At 38.5% G+C, this 21,803-nt stretch overlaps 1 protein-coding gene across 3 annotated transcripts in view; it reads left to right on the top strand.

Moving 5' to 3' along the window:
* The window catches only part of GPAT3 (glycerol-3-phosphate acyltransferase 3), a 65,313-nt gene that overhangs the window by 21,681 nt on the left and 21,829 nt on the right, over positions 1 to 21,803 (top strand). The window lies entirely within an intron of this gene.

Genomic DNA, 21,803 nt, shown 5'->3' with positions numbered 1-21,803 from the left:
TGGTACAAATCTACACAAATAAATGAGCATCTTCATTTTCAATGGCTCAAATGTTCCCAACAGTCAGTTTATTTGCACCCAGTGGCCAATCCACATGACCTCTCCAGAACAGATTTCAAGTGTGTGAAGCCAGCAGGCATTGTGAAATCCCAACATGTGATGGTGTTCAGCCTTTGATGTTCATCTGACATTCTGCACAACAAGCCTGTCACCAGTCAGTAGAGAAGCGTGTGTCTCAGGGTATATAATCAAGGAGAGAGAAAGACAGGTATTTTGTAATCAACAAAAAGAACTAATGTCCTTTTTTCCTTAAGGAAAGCCATTGCTTTGCCACTCTGTCCTTACCCCCATAGGAAAAGCCACCCATTGTGTCCTTTGGAATAAGCTTGTTTTAGAAACTTAGGAAAGACATTTCATGAGTTTGATGTAACTCGGTCTTTTTTTCTTTTTTATATTAAATATAATTTATTGTCAAGTTGGTTTCCATACAACACCCAGTGCTCATCCCAACAGGTGCCCTCCTCAATGCCTATCACCCACTTTTCCCACTCCCCCAACCCCCATCAACCCTCAGTTTATTCTCAGTATTTAAGAGTCTCTTATGGTTTGCCTCCTTCCCTCTCTGTAACTTTTTTTCCCCCCTTCACCTCCCCCATGGACTTCTGTTAAGTTTCTCAGGTTCCACATATGAGTGAAAACATATGGTATCTATCTTTCTCTGCCTGAGTTATTTCACTTAGCATAATACTCTTCAGTTCCATCCACATTGCTACAAATGGCCATATTTCATTCTTTCTCATTGCCAAGTAGTATTCCATTGTATATGTAAACCGCATCTTCTTTATCCATTCGTCAGTTGATGGACATTTAGGCTCTTTCTGTATTTTGGCTATTGTTGAAAGTGCGTTATAAACATTGGGGTGCAAGTGCCCCTATGCACCAGCACTTCTGTATCTCTTGGATAAATTCCTAGCAGTGCTATTGCTGGGTCATACTTTTAATTTTTTGAGGAACCTCCACACTGCTTTCCAGAGCGGCTGCACCAATTTGCATTCCCACCAACAGTGCAAGAGGGTTCCCGTTTCTCCACATCCTCTCCAGCATCTATAGTCTCCTGATTTGTTCATTTTAGCCACTCTGACTGGCATGAGGTGGTATCTCAGTGTGGTTTTGATTTGTATTACCCTGATGGGGAGCAACGTTGAGCATCTTTTCATGTGCCTGTTGGTCATCTGGATGTCTTCTTTGGAGAAGTGTTTATTCATGTTTTATGCCCATTTCTTCACTGGATTATTTGGTTTTTGGGTGTGGAGTTTGGTGAGTTCTTTATAGATTTTGGATACTAGCCCTTTGTCTCATATATATTTGCAAATACCTTTTCCCGTTCCGTTGGTTGCCCTTTAGTTTTGTTGGTTGTTTCCTTTGCTGTGCAGAAGCTTTTTATCTTCATAAGGTCCCAGTAGTTCATTTTTGTTTTTAATTCCCTTGCCTTTGGGGATGTGTCAAGTAAGAAATTGCTGCAGCTGAGGTCAGAGAGGTTTTTTCCTGCTTTCTCCTCTAGGGTTTTGATGGTTTCCTGTCTCACATTCAGGTTCTTCATCCATTTTGAGTTTATTTTTGTGAGTGGTGTAAGAAAGTGGTCTAGTTTCATTCTTCCGCATGTTGCTGTCCAGTTTTTCCTGCACCATTTGTTAGAGACTATGTTTTTTCCACTAGATATTCTTTCCTGCTTTGTCAAAGATTAGTTGGCCATACTTTTGTGGGTCCAATTCTGGGTTCTCTATTCTATTCCATTGGTCTATTTGTCTGTTTTTGTGCCGATACCACACTGTTTTGATGATTACAGCTTTGTAGTAGAGGCTAAAGTCTGGGATTGTGATGCCTCCCTCTTTGGTCTTCTTCTTCAATATTACTTTGGCTATTCGAGGTCTTTGTGGTTCCATACAAATTTTAGGATTGCTTGTTCTAGCTTTGAGAAGAATGCTGGTGCAATTTTGATTGGGATTGCATTGAATGTGTAGATTGCTTTGGGTAGTATTGACATTTTAGCAATATTTATTCTTCCATCCAGGAGCATGGAATGTTTTTTCATTTCTTTGTATCTTCTTCAATTTCCTTCTTGAGCTTTCTATAGTTTTCAGCATACAGATCTTTTACATCTTTGGTTAGGTTTATTCCTGGGTATTTTATGATTCTTGGTGCAATTGTGAATGGGATCAGTTTTTTTATTTGTCTTTCTGTTGCTTCATTATTGGTGTATAAGAATGCAACTGATTTCTGTACATTAATTTTGTATCCTGTGACTTTGCTGAATTCATGTATCAGTTGTGGCAGACTTTTGGCGGAGTCTATCGGGTTTTCCATGTAGAGTATCATGTCATCTGCAAAAAGTGAAAGCTTGACTTCATCTTTGCCAATTTTGATGCCTTTGATTTCCTTTTGTTGTCTGATTGCTGATGCTAGAACTTCCAACACTATGTGAAACAACATCGGTGAGAGTGGACATCCCTGTCGTATTCCTGATCTCGGGGCAAAGCTCTCAGTTTTTCCCCATTGAGGATGATGTTAGCTGTGGGCTTTTCATAAATGGCTTTTATGATGGTTAAGTATGTTCCTTCTATCCCGACTTTCTCGAGGGCTTTTATTAAGAAAGGATGCTGAATTTTGTCAAATGCTTTTTCTGCATCGATTGACAGGATCATATGGTTCTTATCTTTTCTTTTATTAATATGATGTATCACATTGATTGATTTGTGAATATTGAACCAGCCCTGCAGCCTAGGAATGAATCCCACTTGATCATGCTGAATAATTCTTTCTATATGCTGTTGAATTCGATTTGCTAGTATCTAGTTGAGAATTTTTGCATCCATATTCATCAGGGATATTGGCCTGTAGTTTTCTTTGTTTGCTGTGTCTCTGTCTGGTTTGGGAATCAAAGTAATGCTGGCTTCATAGAATGAGTCTGGAAGTTTTCCTTCCCTTTCTATTTTTTGGAATAGCTTGAGAAGGATAGGTATTATCTCTGCTTTAAATGTCTGGTAGAATTCCCCAGGGAAGCCATCTGGTCCTGGACTCTTATTTGTTGGGAGATTTTTGATAACGGATTCAATTTCTTCGCTGGTAATGGGTCTGTTCAAGTTCTCTATTTCTTCTTGTTTGAGTTTTGGGAGTGTGTGGGTGCTTAGGAATTTGTCCATTTCTTCCAGGTTGTCCAGTTTGTTAGCATATAATTTTTCATAGTATTCCCTGATAATTGCTTGTATTTCTGAGGGATTGGTTGTAATAATTCCATTTTCATTCATGATTTTGTCTATTTGGGTCCTCTCCCTTTTCTTTTTGAGAAGCCTGGCTAGCGGTGTATCAATTTTGTTTATTTTTTCAAAAAAACAACTCTTGGTTTCATTGATCTGCTCTACAGTTTTTTTAGATTCTATATTGTTTATTTCTGCTCTAATCTTTATTATTTCTCTTCTTCTGCTGGGTTTGGGGTGTCTTTGCTGTTCTGCTTCTATTTCCTTTAGGTGTGCTGTTAGATTTTGTAGTTGGGATTTTTCTTGTTTCTTGAGATAGGCCTGAATTGGAATGTATTTTCCTCTGAGGACTGCCTTCACTGCATCCCAAAGCGTTTGGATTGTTGTGTTTTCATTTTCATTTGTTTCCGTATATTTCTTAATTTCTCCTCTAATTGCCTGGTTGACCCATTCATTCTTTAGTAGGATGTGCTTTAACCTCCATGCTTTTGGAAGCTTTCCAGACTTTTTCCTGTGGTTGATTTCAAGTTTCTTGAATGTGTGTGATCTGAAAGTGTGTATGGTATGATCTCAATTCTTTTATACTTATGAAGGATTGTTTTGTGACCCAGTGTGTGATCTATCTTGGAGCAGGTTCCATGCGCACTTGAGAAGAAAGTATATTCTGTTGCTTTGGGATGCAGAGTTCTAAATATATCTGTCAAGTCCATGTGATCCAATGTATCATTCAAGGCCCTTGTTTCTTTATTGTTCTTGTGTCTAGATGATCTATCCATTGTTGTAAGTGGAGTATTAAAGTCCCCTGCAATTACCACATTCTTATAAAGAAGGTTGCTTATGTTTGTGATTGATTGTTTTATATATTTGGGGGCTCCTGTATTTGGCGCATAGACATTTATAATTGTTATCTCTTCCTGATGGATAGACCCTGTAATCATTATATAATGCCCTTCTTCATCTCTTGTTACAGACTTTAATTTAAAGTCTAAGTTTGTCTAAGTATGGCTACTCCAGCTTTCTTTTGACTTCCAGTAGCATGACAGATAGTTCTCCATCCCCTCACTTTCAATCTGAAGGTGTCCTCAGGTCTAAAATGAGTCTCTTGTAGAGAGCAAATAGATGGGTCTTGTTTTTTTGTTGTTGTTTTTTTTTAATCCATTCTGATACCCTATGTCTCTTGGTTGGAGCATTTAGTCCATTTACCTTCAGTGTTATTTTGAAAGACATGGGTTTAGAGTCATTGTGATGTCTGTAGGTTTCATGCTTATAGTGATGTCTCTGGTACTTTGTGGTCCTTGCAACATTTCACTCACAGAATCCCTCTTAGGATCTCTTGTAGGGCTTAGTTTAGTGGTGATGAATTCCTTCAGTTTTTGTTTGTTTGGGAAAACCTTAATCCTTCCTTCCATTCTGAATGACAGACTTGCTGGGTAAAGGATTCTCGGCTGCATATTTTTCCTGTTCATGACATTGAAGATTTCCTGCCATTCCTTTCTGGCCTGCCAAGTTTCAATAGATAGGTCTGCTACTACCCTTATGGGTCTACCTTTGTATGTTAAGGCCTGTTTATCCCTAGCTGCTTTCAGAATTCTCTCTTTATCCTTGTATTTTGCCAGTTTCACTATGATATTCGTGCAGAAGATCGATTCAGGTGACATCTGAAGGGAGTTCTCTGTACCTCTTGGATTTCAATGCCTTTTTCCTTCCCCAGATCAGGGAAGTTCTCAGCTATGATTTGTTCAAGTATACCTTCAGCCCCTTTCTCTCTCTCTTTTTCCTGAATTCCTATGATACGGATATTGTTTCATTTGATTGTATCACTTAGTTCTGTAATTCTCCCCTCATACTCCTGGATTTTTTTACCTCTCTTTTTCTCAGTTTCCTCTTTTTCCATAATTTTATCTTCTACTTCACCTACTCTCCCCTCTGCCTCTTCAATCTGCACTGTGGCTGCTTCCATTTTATTTTGCACCTCATTTATAGCATTTTTAATTCATCATGACTATTTTTTAGTCCCTTGGTCTCTATAGCAATAGATTCTCTGCTGTCCTCTATGCTTTTTTCAAGCCCAGTGATTGATTTTGTGACTATTATTCTAAATTCTTGTTCAGTTATATTGCTTAAATTGGTATTATCAGTTTGTTAGCTGTCACCACTTCCTGGAATTTCTTTTGAGAAGAATTCTTCCATTTAGTCATTTTGGCTAGTTTTCTGTTCCTTATGCATTTTAAAAGCTTGTTGTGTGCTCTGCACCTGTGAGCCCTGCTATATTAAAGGAGGGTCATATACTGTCCAGGGCCTGGCCTTTCAGTAGGCATTTTTTCAGAGATTGTTACTTGCTCTCTGTTGTTGTGACTTTTGTTATTTTATTACCCTACTCGTAGTGCTATTTTGGACTTCCCACCAGGTATGCTTTGATTTGTTCTTTGGAGTACCCCTATCTTTTTTCCAGCTTTCCCATTTTCTTTCTGGTAGATTCAGTCTCTTTTCCTCCCAGGCTCTGGTGTTCAAAGTCTTTTGGCTTATGCACTTCTTTGTTTGAGAGAAGCGGGAAGTGTGGATCCCCCCACTTCTCTGGCATGTTGGCCCCTCCTCCTGAGCTAACTTGGTCTTTTTTTGATCTTTGCTTATAATTGGTTAAGACAATGCCTGCATCATGTAATGAATGGAGTTCGTGGTTCGTGGGCTTGAAAAAAAGGGGGGGGGTGGCATTCTGCTGATGTGAATAATTTTGAATGATTTTAGGACTAGAGTCATCAGGTGGAAGAAATTGTAAGGAAAAGCAAGAGGGTGGGAGAACCCAGGAAGTATTAGGAGCCCAAAGACTGATTTAGTTTGGCTGGAACTAGAATAAGTGAAAATGAGTTGGATATAAGAGTTAAGATTAGATAGATATATAGGTTTAAGTTAAGTCCTAAAAGGCCTCAAATGCCAGGTTAATAAAGTACTTCTTTGCACCAGCATTCTTCTCAAAACTAGAACAAGCAATCCTAAAATTCATATGGAACCACAAAAGGCCCCGAATAGCCAAAGTAATTTTGAAGAAGAAGACCAAAGCAGGAGGCATCACAATCCCAGACTTTAGCCTCTACTACAAAGCTGTAATCGTCAAGACAGCATGGTATTGGCAGAAAAACAGACACATAGACCAATGGAATGGAATAGAAACCCCAGAACTAGACCCACAAACGTATGGCCAACTCATCTTTGACAAAGCAGGAAAGAACATCCAATGGAAAAAAGTCTCTTTAACAAATGGTGCTGGGAGAACTGGACAGCAACATGCAGAAGGTTGAAACTAGACCACTTTCTCACACCATTCACAAAAATAAACTCAAAATGGATAAAGGACCTGAATGTGAGACAGGAAACCATCAAAACCTTAGAGGAGAAACCAGGAAAAGACCTCTCTGACCTCAGCCGTAGCAATCTCTTACTCGACATATCCCCAAAGGCAAGGGAATTAAAAGCAAAAGTGAATTACTGGGACCTTATGAAGATAAAAAGCTTCTGCACAGCAAAGGAAACAACCAACAAAACTAAAAGGCAACCAACAGAATGGGAAAAGATATTTGCAAATGACATATCGGACAAAGGGCTAGTATCCAAAATCTATAAAGAGCTCACCAAACTCCACACCCGAAAAACAAATAACCCAGTGAAGAAATGGGCAGAAAACATGAATAGACACTTCTCTAAAGAAGACATCCGGATGGCCAACAGGCACATGAAAAGATGTTCAGCGTCGCTCCTTATCAGGGAAATACAAATCAAAACCACACTGAGATACCACCTCATGCCAGTCAGAGTGGCTAAAATGAACAAATCAGGAGACTATAGATGCTGGCGAGGATGTGGAGGAACGGGAACCCTCTTGCACTGTTGGTGGGAATGCAAATTGGTGCAGCCGCTCTGGAAAGCAGTGTGGAGGTTCCTCAGAAAATTAAAAATAGACCTTCCCTATGACCCAGCAACAGCACTGCTAGGAATTTATCCAAGGGATACAGGAGTACTGATGCATAGGGGCACTTGTACCCCAATGTTCATAGCAGCACTCTCAACAATAGCCAAATTATGGAAAGAGCCTAAATGTCCATCAACTGATGAACGGATAAAGAAATTGTGGTTTATATACACAATGGAATACTACATGGCAATGAGAAAAAATGAAATATGGCCTTTTGTAGCAACGTGGATGGAACTGGAGAGTGTGATGCTAAGTGAAATAAGCCATAGAGAGAAAGACAGATACCATATGGTTTCACTCTTATGTGGATCCTGAGAAACTTAACAGGAACCCATGGGGAAGGGGAAGGAAAAAAAAAGAGGTTAGAGTGGGAGAGAGCCAAAGCATAAGAGACTGTTAAAAACTGAGAACAAACTGAGGGTTGATGGGGGGTGGCAGGGAGGAGAGGGTGGGTGATGGGTATTGAGGAGGGCACCTTTTGGGATGAGCACTGGGTGTTGTATGGAAACCAATTTGACAATAAATTTCATATTTTATAAAAAAAAATAAAAACAATAAAATTCCCAGTCAAAAGAAAAAAAAAAGTACTTCTTTAGATGAGGGCGTCTCAAAGTTCCATGTATCTTTAGCTTTGCAGAAGTAGGATTAGACAGGAAAAGGGAGGGAGAAGTGGAGAAAGAAGAGATGGTAGATGGCAAGCCATTCTGGAAATAATGGGACCTTGATTTGAAAATATTGATCACTTTTGTATCCCAGGCATAAATCTCCCTTGATCGTGGTGAATGATTTTTTAAATATATTGTTGGATTCGGTTTGCTAATATTTTGTTGAGGATTTTTGCATCTATGTTCATCAGAGATAGTGGCCTGTAGTTCTCTATTTTTGTGGTGTCTTTGGGTTGTTTTGGTATCAGGGTAATGCTGGCCTCATAGAATGATTTGGTAGTTTTCCTTCCTCTTCTATTTTTTTGCAATAATTTGAGAATAATAGGTATTAACTCTTCTTTAAATGTTTGGTAGAATTCACCTTTGAAGCCATCTGGTCCTGGACTTTCGTTTGTTGGGAGATTTTTGATTACTGATTCAATTTCATTCTGGTTATTGGTCTGTTCAAATTTTTTATTTCTTCCTGTTTCAGTTTTGGTACTTTATATGTTTCCAGGAACTTACCCATTTCTTCTAGGTTGTCTGAATTTGTTGACATATCATTCTTCACAATATTCTCTTAGAATCTTTTGTATTTCTGTGGTGTTGGTTATTATTTTTCCTCTTTTATTTGTGATTTTATTTAAATCTTCTCTGTCTCTCTCTGTCTCTCTGTCTCTCTCTCTCTCTCTTTTTTTTTTTTTTAGTAAGTCTGGCTAGACGTTTATCAGTTTTGTTGATCTTTTCAAAGAACCAGCTCCTGGTTTCATTGATCTGTTCTGTTGTTTTTTTAGTTTCTATATCATTTATTTCTGCTCTAATCTTTATTATTTCCTTTCATCTGCTGGCTTTAGGCTTCATTTTTTGTTCTTTTTCTAGCTTCTTGTAGGTGTGAGGTTAGGTTGTTTATTTGAGATTTTTCTTGCTTCTTGATATAGTACTGTATTGCTATATATTTCCCTCTTAGGAATGCCTTTGCTGTACCTCAAAGGTTTTGGACCATTGTGTTTTCATTGTCACTTCTTTCCATGTATTTTCTTCCTTTCTTTAAAAAAATTTTTTTAATTTTTTTTTTTGAGAATATGAGAGAGAGAGAGAGAGAGAAAGAGAGAGAGCAAGCAGGGGAGGGGCAGAGAAGGAGAGAGGGCGACACAGAATCCAAAGCAGGCTCCAGGATCTGAGCTGTCAGCACAGAGCCCGACATAGGGCTCAAACCAGTGAATCATGAGATCATGACCTGAGCTGAAGTCGGATGCACAACCAACTGAGCCACCCAGGCACCCCTCCATGTATTTTCTTTATTTCTAATTTCCTGGTTGACCCATTCATTTTTTTAGTAGCATGTTGTGTAACCTCCATGCATTTATGGTCTTTCCAAATTTTTTCTTGTGGTTGACTTCAAGTTTCATAGTATGGTGGTCAGAAAATATGCATGGCATGATCCCAATCTTTTTGTACTTGTTGAGGCCTGATTTGTGACCAAGTATGTGGTCTATTCTAGAGAACGTTCCATGTGCACTTGAAAAGAATGTGTATTCTTCTGCTTTAGGACGAAAAGTTCCGACTGTATCTGTTAAGTCCATCTGGTCCAATGTGTCACTCAATGCTGGAAAGTGTTTGATTTTAGTAAGGTAGGAGGATATAAAAGTAAGAATTCTCATACTGTAGGTAGGTTTTCAGATTTTCTCTCTGTTTTTTTTTTTTTCAGGTATGCAATTATTTTAACTTAAAATAGTGATGATTTAATCACTTCTTATTGAACTTTAGTTTGTCCTTGATTTCTTTTCCAGTTTCTACTTGATTTCTTTCACTTGTCTAAGTGCACTGGCCGCTACTCTGGTCCATTGCTGAAGGGCAGTGATGCTAGCTGCGGGTCTGGTGGGGACAGGCGGTAGTGCTGTCTATGTCTTCCCAGTAAACATCATACTTGCTTTGCTCTAGCTCTCTATCTCATGTTAAGTACTTGACTCTTGGTATATTAAATGAAGAATGAATGTTGCATTTTTCATACTTTTCTCAGCTTTTTTGGTGATGAATATATATTTTACCCCTTAGACATATTATGGTAAATTTCATTAATAGCTTACTATGTGAGCCACCTTCGCATTTATGCCCTAAACATTGTCTGGTCATAATGTAATGCTGGAAACTGTCTGTCAAATTGGGGTTAGGATTATTGCAATTGATCCTTGAGATTAGTGTATTAGCTACCTCCTTACTTCATCCTTCCCTTTCTCTCTTCCTTCTTAGATTTAAAGGCTTGGTAGAATTTTTTGTAAAGCTATGGGTCTGGTGCTTATGGGGGGGGGCAGTGAAACTTTTTTTTTACTCCCTACACATTATTTTATTTTTACAAACGGTTCTCTTTAGAGCCTTCATCTCTTGGTGTTAGTAATAGCCACATGTTTTTGGTTTTGTTCGTAGAAAACTATCCGTTTGGCCCAGATTTTTATTAAATTTGTGTAGAACTTTGTGCAAAGTTTTTTCTTACGATTTTTATAATTTTGTTTATATTATTTTTCCTTTGTAAATTCTTATTTTGTATTATATATGGGCTTCGTCCATATTTATTTTATCTTCCTTAATTGGATTAATTTGTGGGGTATATAGGTGTTTAAAGTAAACTTTACCCTTTTTTATGTCAAAAAATAAAATTAAACTAAAAAGTTGAATGTCACTCTTAAATGTGCCAACTGGGGAAGCATTGCCAGGGAGAGCATGAGTAGTTTCGTAACTAATGCTTGTTTTAAAATGAGGCAATTGTGATCGAGTACCTCTTAGGAAACCAAAGGAGATGCTAAGCCAGCATTAATTTTGAGCACTTTTCATATTTATGACAGGTCATGATATTTGTGCTGATTTTGCCCTCCTTTTCTTTTTTTGGATCTATTATATGACATACAATAATCTAGTTTTTAAAAACATTTTTACTGTAATAGGGACACATGTGAAACTTATGTAGTGAGCTTTTTTTCATTTTGCTTGTATTCATGTTTTTTGCATGTCTCTTCAATCTCTCCACTTTCAAAATTAGAGAAACTTCAGACCTTAAAACAATAACCAAAAGACAACCTAGGCAACAGCAGTCCTCTAATGAGTATATTGCTGATTTGATCATCAAATAGGTAATATATTATCACTAATATGTGAAATTAAGCAGAAATATGTTAATGTGTGTCTGTGTATTTATTGGTTCTAATGTTCTAATACTTATTGGTAATAACTTGGTTCTCTCATCTTTTTTTTTTTTAATTTTTTTTAACGTTTATTTATTTTTGAGACAGAGAGAGACAGAGCATGAATGGGGGAGGGTCAGAGAGAGGGAGACACAGAATCTGAAACAGGCTCCAGGCTCTGAGCTGTCAGCACAGAGCCCGACGCGGGGCTCGAACTCACAGACCGCGAGATCATGACCTGAGCCAAAGTCGGCCACTCAACCCACTGAGCCACCGAGGCGCCCCGGTTCTCTCATCTTTTAAGTATTTCTCCTTCTAAATCAATTTAATTTGCAAGGTGAATGGTTTATCACAGATCTGGTGCTTGTAGCAACAAAATGATAATGTGATTCAGAGGTAAGGGCAAATGTAATTTTGTGTGTGCCTGAAGCTTATACAACTTGGAGAGCCTAATCTTTAGGTGAGAGAATATAAAAAATTAGGGATGAGACCTTGGAAGGAGCCGTGCAGGTGAAGAGACTGAAGATGAACCTTACTGCCTTCACGGTCAATCTATCTTTGGCTCAGAGAGTTTGAACTCAAACCTAGAGTCATGGGTGAAGGCACAACAGATTGTTGGAACCAAAAGAGATGGAGGCTGTTTCCTAAAAAGGTTGGCTGAGTGACAAGGTTAATGAGGAGGCAGAAGGTGTTAAAAATATTTCTAAGAGCAACAACAATAAAACACCAGGGGTGATTATTCTTTCTAAACCTTGACTAACCTATAAGATGCATGGGGCAGCTGCTTCTGCCACAGCGAGGACTTGAAGAGCAAAGTACCAGAAGGACATCTGTGTGCTGAAGTCATAGAGTCATAAGTCCGACAGAAGAGCTTCCTTGGACAACTCAGACCTGGCTGAACCACAGAACTAGGGAAGCATCAAGCAGGGGCTGCTTATCATGAGAAGGCATTAGAGACCTGATCAATGTGTTCCTGGCTATGAAAGATTGTTCCCCTAGTTTTTTTTGGTTGTTGTTGTTGTTGTTTGTTTTAAGTGACTTGGGTTACAATTATCTGGGAAGGAGTAAGTCTAAGTCAGTTAGTGACAAGTACATATCCAGATTAATGATAGGTGGAGGCCATGTATAGTTTTTCCTGCATCAAAGTTCCATTCCTTCCCTCAAAGATAGGATAGATACTTGTAAGAACTGTTACTCAGGGCTTTCTATTTAGCAAGGTGAACTGGGCATGATGTGGAGTCAATGGGAAAGATTGTACACATTTGGGACTTGTCAAAGGGCAGGTGTTGGAGAGGGTGATGTGGAATTTGAAGCTTGCGGATGTGAGGAAGCATTTCATTTTGGAGTCACAGAGTTGGCTTCAAATCCTGGTTCTCTTCCTTATTGTCTTTGCGGCCCCAGGCAAGTTACTCAACCCTACTGAGTCTTAGTTTCCACATCTGTAAAATGTGGGTAACAGACAATACCTCATAGGGTTATGGGGATTATGGAAGTGCAGGTGTCAAGCGTTTAGCATAGAGTCTGGCATCAGAAAACATTCAATAACTGTCAGTTGTCTTCTAGTTTAGTATGGGAAATTTAAAAATATTCAGGGGAAAAATATGTGTGATTGCCTGGAGCCTCTAATTGGGATTATAGCAAGAAATTGTGGAGACTCTTAAATGTAACATTTTTCTCATTTTTAAGAAATTGAGGCACAATTAACATATATTAAAATGCACAAATATCAAGTGTTCAGCTAGATGAATGTTTGTGTATTTATAGACCTGTCAAAGAACCTGTTACAGTCCCCCTAAAGAACATACCCCAAATCTCAAAAGCTCTTTCAAGCCCCTGACCATATATAGTGCTCATCCCTCGGTCCCTGTGCAACCACTCTTCTGATTTCAGTCATCAATTAGTTTTAACTATTTTTGGAATTCACATAAATGGAATCATACAGTATGTGCTCTGTTGTACCTATTTTTTTCCACAAAGTATAATGTTTATGAGATGTCTCCAGGTTACGTGACTCAGTGAACTTTATTTTAATGTTTATTTATTTTTGAGAGACAGAGACTGAGAGAGACAGCGTGCAAGCAGGGGAGGGGCAGAGAGAGAGGGAGACAGTGAGACAGAAGCAGGCTCCAGGCTCTGAACTGTCAGCACAGAACCCAACACCGGGCTTGAACTCAGGAACCATGCACAAGATCATGACCTGAGCTAAAGTTGGAGGCTTAACCGACTGAGCCACCCAGGTGCCCTTCCACTCATGTATATTTTTAAAAATGTAGTTGATGTTTTAGTTTAGTTGATTTGGGGTTGGGCCCTGACAGCTGTGTTTTTAAAAAAATTTTTTTTTAATGTTTATTAATTTTTGAGAGAGGGAGAGAGACAGAGTGTGAGTGGGGGAAGGGTAGAGAGAGAGGGAGACACAGAATCTGAAGCAGGCTCCAGGCTCCGAGCTATCAACGCAGAGCCCGATGTGGGGCTCAAACTCACAGACTGCGGAATCATGACCTGAGGTGAAGTTGGGCATTTAACCGACTGAGCCACCCAGGCACCCCCCGACAGCTGTATTTTTATAGGTTCCCAGGATGTTTTGATGCAGAACCATGCCTAGTCTAGCTCCTTTTCCCTCTCCTCTGTGTTTAGTGCCTGACATTCTCTCTCTAGAGTGGCTGATGACGGACTAAATGAATGAATGCTTTTGGTTTAGATGAGGAAATTGGCTTTTCAAACGAGTTTCTTAAACAAAATTTTAAAAAATGTAGCATTTATTTTTAAGAAGTATAAAGAATAGTGTCACTAATCTTCTTATACCCATCACCCAAATTCAACAAGAATTTGCATCATCTGTCCTTTTTTCAGTTTTTCCTTTGTGGAAGTATTTTTTAATTAAAATTTAAATTACAGATGCAGTATGTGAGCTAGGTAGAAAATTAGAGAATACAGAGAAGCTATCAGAAACACCATATTCTCACCTTAATGCGTCCTTTTATGGAAGTAGTTTAAAACTAATCCCAGAGAATATGCCATTTCGCCTTTAAGTACTTCAGTATATGCATCTCAAGAAATTGACTTTTTAAAAAACAACCCTGACACCATTGTTAACTAAGTTAGTAACAATACACTGGATTTTGAAAAAGTACTTAGGAAGGACAGCAGGGGTAATCAGGAACACAAAGGATTCACTGTGAAATAAGCATAGTCAATCCCCTACTTATGTAAATTATAGAAATTATAACCTGACTATTGGCCCAGGGAATTTTTTGCACATGGTGTATCTAGCGTTTAGCCTTGCCGTGTTACAGCTAAATTTTTGTCATAAAAGGTGACAAAGGGAGGGCTGGAAATCTGTACAGTTAGGTGGCTATTTAGTTGACGCACCGATGGATATATTCATATGTATGATGACTGATGGAAAAGAACGAGAACAGAAATTGGTGGTCTGAGGATCCGTCCTAGGCCCTTACTTGTGAGAACCATCTAAAGACCTTTCAGTCTTGGGGCGCCTGGGTGGCTCAGTCGGTTAAGCAGCCGACTTCGGCTCAGGTCATGATCTCGCGGTCCATGAGTTCGAGCCCCGTGTCGGGCTCTGTGCTGACAGCTCAGAGCCTGCAGCCTGTTTCGGATTCTGTGTCTCCCTCTCTCTGACTCTGCCCTGTTCATGCTCTGTCTCTCCCTGTCTCAAAAATAAATAAAACGTTAAAAAAAAATACCTTTCAGTCTTTAAATCTAAGCGATCGCTTGAATGTGGGTCTTCTTTCTCTGGAGCTTGACGTTGCATATTTTTGTTCTTTAAAGCCAGCAGCAGTGGTCCATGCCACCCCCGACTCCAACCACATGCAGTTAATCTTTACAACTAGTTTACTTTGGTCTTTTCTTTAATCACATGGGTGAGTCAGGGAGGATATTGGAGTCTGGTGGGGGTAGAATGTACGCCTGGCTTCCTTGCCAAGGACCACAGCCCCTCAGAGGAGCTCCTCACACCAGGAAAGGGACTTCAGTCCCAGTGGTTGGTGCAGAGACAGGTAAACTCCTCCCTGTCCACTTGCTTAGGGGGATATGAATTTATTTATTTATTTATTTTTTGATCATGGAAGTAGGTATTTATGTAATCCTGTAGTGGATAAATCACTGAAACAGGGGATTCACAGATACTGCCTCCTCCAATTCTTTTTTTTTAATTTAATTTTTTTGTTAAATTTCTTTAATGTTTATTTATTTTGGGATAGAGAGAGAGGGCATGCGAGCAGGGGAGGAGCAGAAAGAGAGAATCCCAGGTAGGCCCCACGCTGTCAGTACAGTGTGGCTGGAGGATGGAAAAACTGTGATTTATAAATGAACTGTGAGATCACGACCGGAGATGAAATCAAGAGTCAGATGCTCAACCAACTGAGCCACCCAGGTGCCCCCAATTCTTTTTTTCTTTCTTTCTTTCTTTCTTTCTTTCTTTCTTTCTTTCTTTCTTTCTTTCTTTCTTTCCTGCTTTCTTTCTTTCTTATTTTTATTTTTATTTATTTTTATTTTTATTTTTTAAGTTTATTCATTCTTGAGAAATAGACACTGAGCATGAGCAGGGGAGGGGCAGAGAGAGAGGAGGAGACACAGAATCCGAAGCAGGCTCCAGGCTCTGAGCTGTCAGCACAGAGCCCAACGTGGGGCTCGAATTCACGAACCGTGAGATCGTGACCTGAGCCAAAGCCTGGCGCTTAACCGACTGAGCCACCCACGTACCCCCCGTTTTATTTTTTTTAAACTGTGGTAAGAACACTTAACATGAGATCTATCCTTTTAACATTATTTTTAAGTGTATAATACAATATTGTTAACTATAGGCAATATTGTACAGCAGATTGCAAGTAAAAATTTTTTTTAATTGAAACTTAACATACATAGGCAAGAGTATAAAATTATAAATATACAACTTAATTAATTTCCCAAAGTCAATTTATTCATGTATCTCTCATTTAGATCAAGAAAAAGAACATTATCAGTACCCCTGAAAGTTTCCCAGTGTCCCCTCTAAGTCACTACAGGATAAGGAAGTATATTTTTGTTAATTCCAAACCAGATTTAATTTATTTTCTTAAAAAATTTTTTTTGGAGGGCGCCTGGGTGGCTCAGTTGGTTAAGTGTCCGATTTTGGTCTCACAGCTTGTGGGTTCGAGCCCTGCCTCAGGCTCTGTGCTGACAGCTCCAAGCCTGGAGCCTGCTTCGGATCCTGTGTCTCCTTCTCTGCCTATCCCTTGCTTGCACTCTGTCTCTCTCTCTCTCAAAAATAAATAATTGTTTTTAATGTTTATTTATTTTTGAGAGAGAGAGAGCACGCATGCAAGTGGGGGAAGGGCAGAAAGAGAGAGAGAGACACACAGAATCCCAAGCAAGCTTCAGGCTGGGAGCTGTCAGCACAGAGCCCAACAAGGGGCTTGAACTCAGAAACAGTGAGATCATGACCTGAGCTGAAGTCAGACTCTTAACTGACTGAGCCATCCAGGTGCCCCCAAACCAGGTTTAATTAAAAAACTTCTGGTAGAAACAGTGCTAAAAGAGATTTCTACTTCATGGTATTACTAGTATATGATTACCTATGTTTTGGGGTTAGTTGGGCTTATGATGGGATAGGATTCTAGCTCAAACAGATTAGTTCAATTCAAGTTTCCAGGTAAGAGTGTGTTTTGAACTCTAAGCTTCTCACTTTTGGAATATAGCCCATTCGTAGATTAAAGATCAACTTCTCTGTATAAAGTCCATTGTATACACTTTTGGTCTGTAGTGGGCCCTAATTTTCCCTAACTGCTGACTTAGAAACATGCTTTACAACTAGAGGATTGAAAAACTACTGTGATTTATAAATGGGCAGTCATTCCAAGAGTTCGCTCAGCTAATTTAGAGTTAATTATATTTGAGATGGTTTTAACTTTAGCCTCCATTTAACAGGACTTTCATAGCTGATTATTTATGTACCATGACTTGCTGAGGGCACAGGGCACAGGGCAGCTTGTGCAATTAATCTCTTGCATTAGATAGAGATAGTTTTTTCATTTTATTTTCATTCAAGCATGAACCTTGTTGGGTTGGCCAAAGCATTCGGTATTAGGACAAAGTTCAAATGTTTATGGCCTTACTGTTTTGATTTATGAAACAAAAGGAAATATTTCCTACAATCAGGGTCTCATCAGTTTATGAAGGATCCTGAAGGATCAGGACTAATTTGTTGGTGATAACTAGGTTTCCTTAATGACAATAAAAACTGATATCAAAATTGTGTCTGTGCTAGTTAAATCCAGTATGTGTTTTTAATCTATATTTTGAAGACTTTCAGTCTATTTATAAATGCGTCTTCGTGCCAAAAGAAATATTTCCTCTTTTTCTTTCTAACGTGTACTTTGATGCCTGATGCAGAGTTAAGTATCCCCTATGTGTTGATTGAATTAAATATTTTTTTTTCTCTCAGAAGATATACCTAGGGTAAATTGAATCAGTGTTTCTGACCATCGTAGTCAATATAATTCAGGAAGGAAGTAATATTACATATTTAGTAGTGCTGCTTTTGACATTTAATTTTAAAATAATACCCATTTTCATATTTTGTGTGCCTTATTAAAGAGCTTCTAAGCTGGTACCTGCTTTCTTATAATATATATCTTTATCTTAGGAAAAATCTTCAGTTTCATGTAACTTTTTTTGGGGGGGGTATAGCACATGTGTAGCCACTACTTAGTTTAATAAATAAAACTTTACAGAAACAATAAAATTCTTTGGTGTATCCCTCCCTGATTCCATTCCCCTGTCAACCCCTGAAACTATTACTCTGATTTTAATGTTTATTATTTTTATGTATCTTTTCATATTCCCCTTATACATGCATATATCCTTAAACGATACATAGTATTTATTGTTTTGCATTATTCAAGCTCTATAAAAATATCACCTTCCACATATCATTCTGAGTTGTTTGTTCCTGCTGATGTTTGCAAATTACCTAAGGGAGTAATTGTTCTAGTTAATTTCTTTTAGCTCTTGTGTAGTATGCACTGTATGTATCCATCTCTTTTTTATATGAACTGCCTTTTAGTATTTATTTTTATTGAGGTATAATTAACACAACAGTAGGTTTTAGGTGTACAACATAATGATTTGCTATTTTAATACATTGCTGTCTATCTTATGTACCTTTAGATTGATTCCGCTATTTTGCTATTGCACACAATGTGGCAGATGTTCTTATATATGTCTACTTTGCACAATTTTATAAGAATCGCTCGAGCATGAGGGAAAAGTTCTTCTTTTTTTTTTTTAATTTTTTTTTTTTAACGTTTATTTATTTTTGGGACAGAGAGAGACAGAGCATGAATGGGGGAGGGGCAGAGAGAGAGGGAGACACAGAATCGGAAGCAGGCTCCAGGCTCTGAGCCATCAGCCCAGAGCCTGACACGGGGCTCGAACTCACGGACTGCGAGATCGTGACCTGAGCTGAAGTCGGACGCTTAACCGACTGAGCCACCCAGGCGCCCCGGAAAAGCTCTTCTTTAAGGTGGGATGCCAGATAATACATGGGGAAGGAATGAGAAAATACCATTTTAGAATACACATAGTACCAATTTATTCAGGAAGGACCATTAATAGCTGCTACTATTGGGTGAAGGTTTGAAGAGCAGGATATTTGCATGGTCTCAAATATTTCCATAGTCTCAATATTTCCATAGTCTCTCCTTTATACATACTTAGAGATAATAATTCTCCACTTACTAATCAAAAAGACAAAAATAGTAACTTTATAGTAGAGAAACCTAGTAATAACTATCTTAAACCAAGTGGTCAAAGGAACAGGTCATTAATCGTGGGACAGATGTCACATGTTTCCAGTGTGACGCATGGAGGATACATCGTTCATATAGTATTTCTGCCTAAAGTGTACAACATGCCTCTCACCATGAGGAGACATCAGATTAACCAGATTGAGACCGTCTACAAAATAAATGGTTTGTAGTCCTAAAAACGTCAATATCTTGAAAAACAAAGAAAGGCTGAGGAACTTTTTCATATAATTAGGACACTACAGAGATGACATGTAAATATCATGTATGATCCTTGGTTGAATCTTGGGCCAGAAAAAATGATATGAAGGATATTACTGGGACCATTGTCAAAATTTGAAAAGGGCTGTACATTTGTACTAGTATTGTAGTAACGTCCACTTTCCTGATTTCGACAGTTGTACTGTGGTTAAATAAGTAAAACTTCATGTGTTGAGGATATCAATGCTGAAATATTAGGCGTAAAGGGCATGATGCCTGCAATTTGTTCTCAAGTGGTCCAGAAAAAAGTATCATTTTATATATACCTAGAGATAGAACAATAAAGCAAATGCGACAAAATGTTAGCAATTTATGAATGTGGGTAAAGTGAACTATTGTTGCAACTTTTCTGTAGATTTGAAATTATTAAACAAAAGTCTTCCTGAGGTATACCTGGAAGGAGAGTTGCTGGGTCTTGGGCTACGAATTCCTTTAAATTTACTAGGTGGTACCAAATTGTTTTCCAGATTTTCACCAACACTGGATACTATTCAGTTTAAAATTTGTATTAATCTTTATGGGTATGAAATAGCATTTCATTGTGGTTTTTGTTTGTGTTTCTCTGCTTATAGTGGAGTTGAACATCTTTTAAAATGTGTAGTCATTAAGGCTTACTCTTTTTATGAATTGCTTGCCATATATTTTTAAAACTTTCACTTATTTTTTTGTATGTCTTTTCTTTTTTAAGTTTGTATACTTATTTTGAGAGACAAAGTGCACGAGTCGGGGAGGGGCAGAGAGGTAGAGAGAGAGAATCCCAAGCAGGCTCTGCGGTGTCAGCTCTTACCCCGATGTAGGGCTCGAACTCACAAACTGTGAGATCGTGATCTGAGCCCAAACCAAGAGTCTGACGCTTAACTGACTGAGCCACTCAGGCACCCCTTGTATGTCTTCATATATTCTGGAAATTAATCCTTAGTCAATTAGATGCATTGTAGTCACCCACATACTTTTGAAAGAGGCTTAACAAGGAATGCCTGGGTGGCTTAGTCGGTTAAGCATCTGACTTTGGCTCAGGTCATGATCTTACAGTTCGGTTCATGGGTTTGAGCCCCACTTTGGGCTCTGAGCTGACAGCTTGGAGCCTGGAGTCTGCTTCAGATTCTGTGCCTCCCTCTCTCTGTCCCTCCTCCACCTGTGCTCGCTCTCTCTTGAAAATAAATGAATAAACTTAAAAAGAAAGGCTTAACAAAAATATAAAATTGAGTTATATTTTATTTGAGCTCCACAAAATTAAGTAGGTCAGGGGGCAGAGAGAATATTGCACATCAAGTGGATAAGCGCTGGGGGCTGGCTCCTCTTTACAGATCTCTCTCCTCACTCAGTTAAATAATGAGGCAACTCAAACTTGAAATTTTATCTCTGGCCCCTCCAAAAAACATTATGTTTAGAAGGGCTGTCCACTTGTCTCCAGTGTGTTTCATTCTGAGATTTGCTGAATAGCTTGTTCTCCCTACCCTTCTAGAGGTATTTTTTTTTTAATTAAAAAAAAAAAAAGAAACCCACAAAAACCCTATATATTGCTAAATAATGAAATTCTTGCCCCGCTAAATATTGGTCAGTACTTGGATTGAGTAAGCTGCTCTGAGTGGTATTGCAGTGTTCACAGAGCAAGAGGGTAATTCACCAGTGACACTGTCTTGGGTCATCCTCTAATAGGAATCAAATCCTTTTCAGAGGTGGTGAAGAAAGGTTAAACCACTTAGACTTGATGGCTGGAAAAGGTAATCTGATCATCTCAGAACTTACTTTATTGCTCGAATTTAAGGTGATTAGTTTGCATGTTGGCAAAAACCAAAACCAAAACAAACAAACCAAAAAAAAACAAAAACAAAGAAACACCACCCCAAAAACCCAAAAGGAAAATCGTGTAACTTGAGTCCCGTAAGGAAGCTAAAACTTTTCCCACCCTCTATTTTGTAAAGGAGGGCACCAACTTAGGTGACTTGTCTGTTTATACAGTCACAGAGCCGTTTTTGTCCTAAACAGAACTTGACCTTGGACTCCAGGTCCTCTTTACTTTCTACTCCAGTGCCTTATGCTTCCATTCCTTCAAAAAACTGATATATCACCTCTTCATCTATGGATGCATGCACTTGTTCTCCAGCGGTTAGGTAATATAGCACTCTTCACTCTCCTCACTGGTTTCCCAGTAAACTGGAAAGTGAGACAATCAAAAGGGATCTTCTTTCAAAAGAAAAGACTTTTCTACTTTGGGAGATAAATTCCTTTGCGACACACCCCGGAGGGGCAATCAGATGGTCTTGTCACTGTGTGTGTAACTACTCTTTATTCAAAGATCTCATCTATGACTCTCACTTAATAGTTAGAACTGGGTGACAGAAGTCATTTTTTCAACTTACAAAATTTATGGTACTTTAAAAATCTTTGAATTATTTTCCTTATGGGAAATACAATTACTGTTTAAGGAGGAAAATCTAATCGTATTGCCCAGAGACAACTGTTAAATGTGGCCTTCTTGACATTTTTTCTATGCATATATATTTCATAGAGTTAGATCGAACTATAGTTTTAGATCTTGCCTTTTTTCACTTAACATTAGAGTATTTATTAACTAGGGTATTTATTAGATGCATTATATCTCATTGTCTGGATCGATTATAATGGAAAATGCTACAGTGAACACTCTTGCCTACATTTCTGATTATCTTAACTATTAATGTTTCCATGAATTCAGT

This window comes from Acinonyx jubatus, chromosome B1 (genome assembly GCF_027475565.1).
Source record: "Acinonyx jubatus isolate Ajub_Pintada_27869175 chromosome B1, VMU_Ajub_asm_v1.0, whole genome shotgun sequence".
Lineage (NCBI taxonomy): Eukaryota > Metazoa > Chordata > Mammalia > Carnivora > Felidae > Acinonyx > Acinonyx jubatus.
This window is presented reverse-complemented; position numbering and strand designations above follow the sequence as displayed.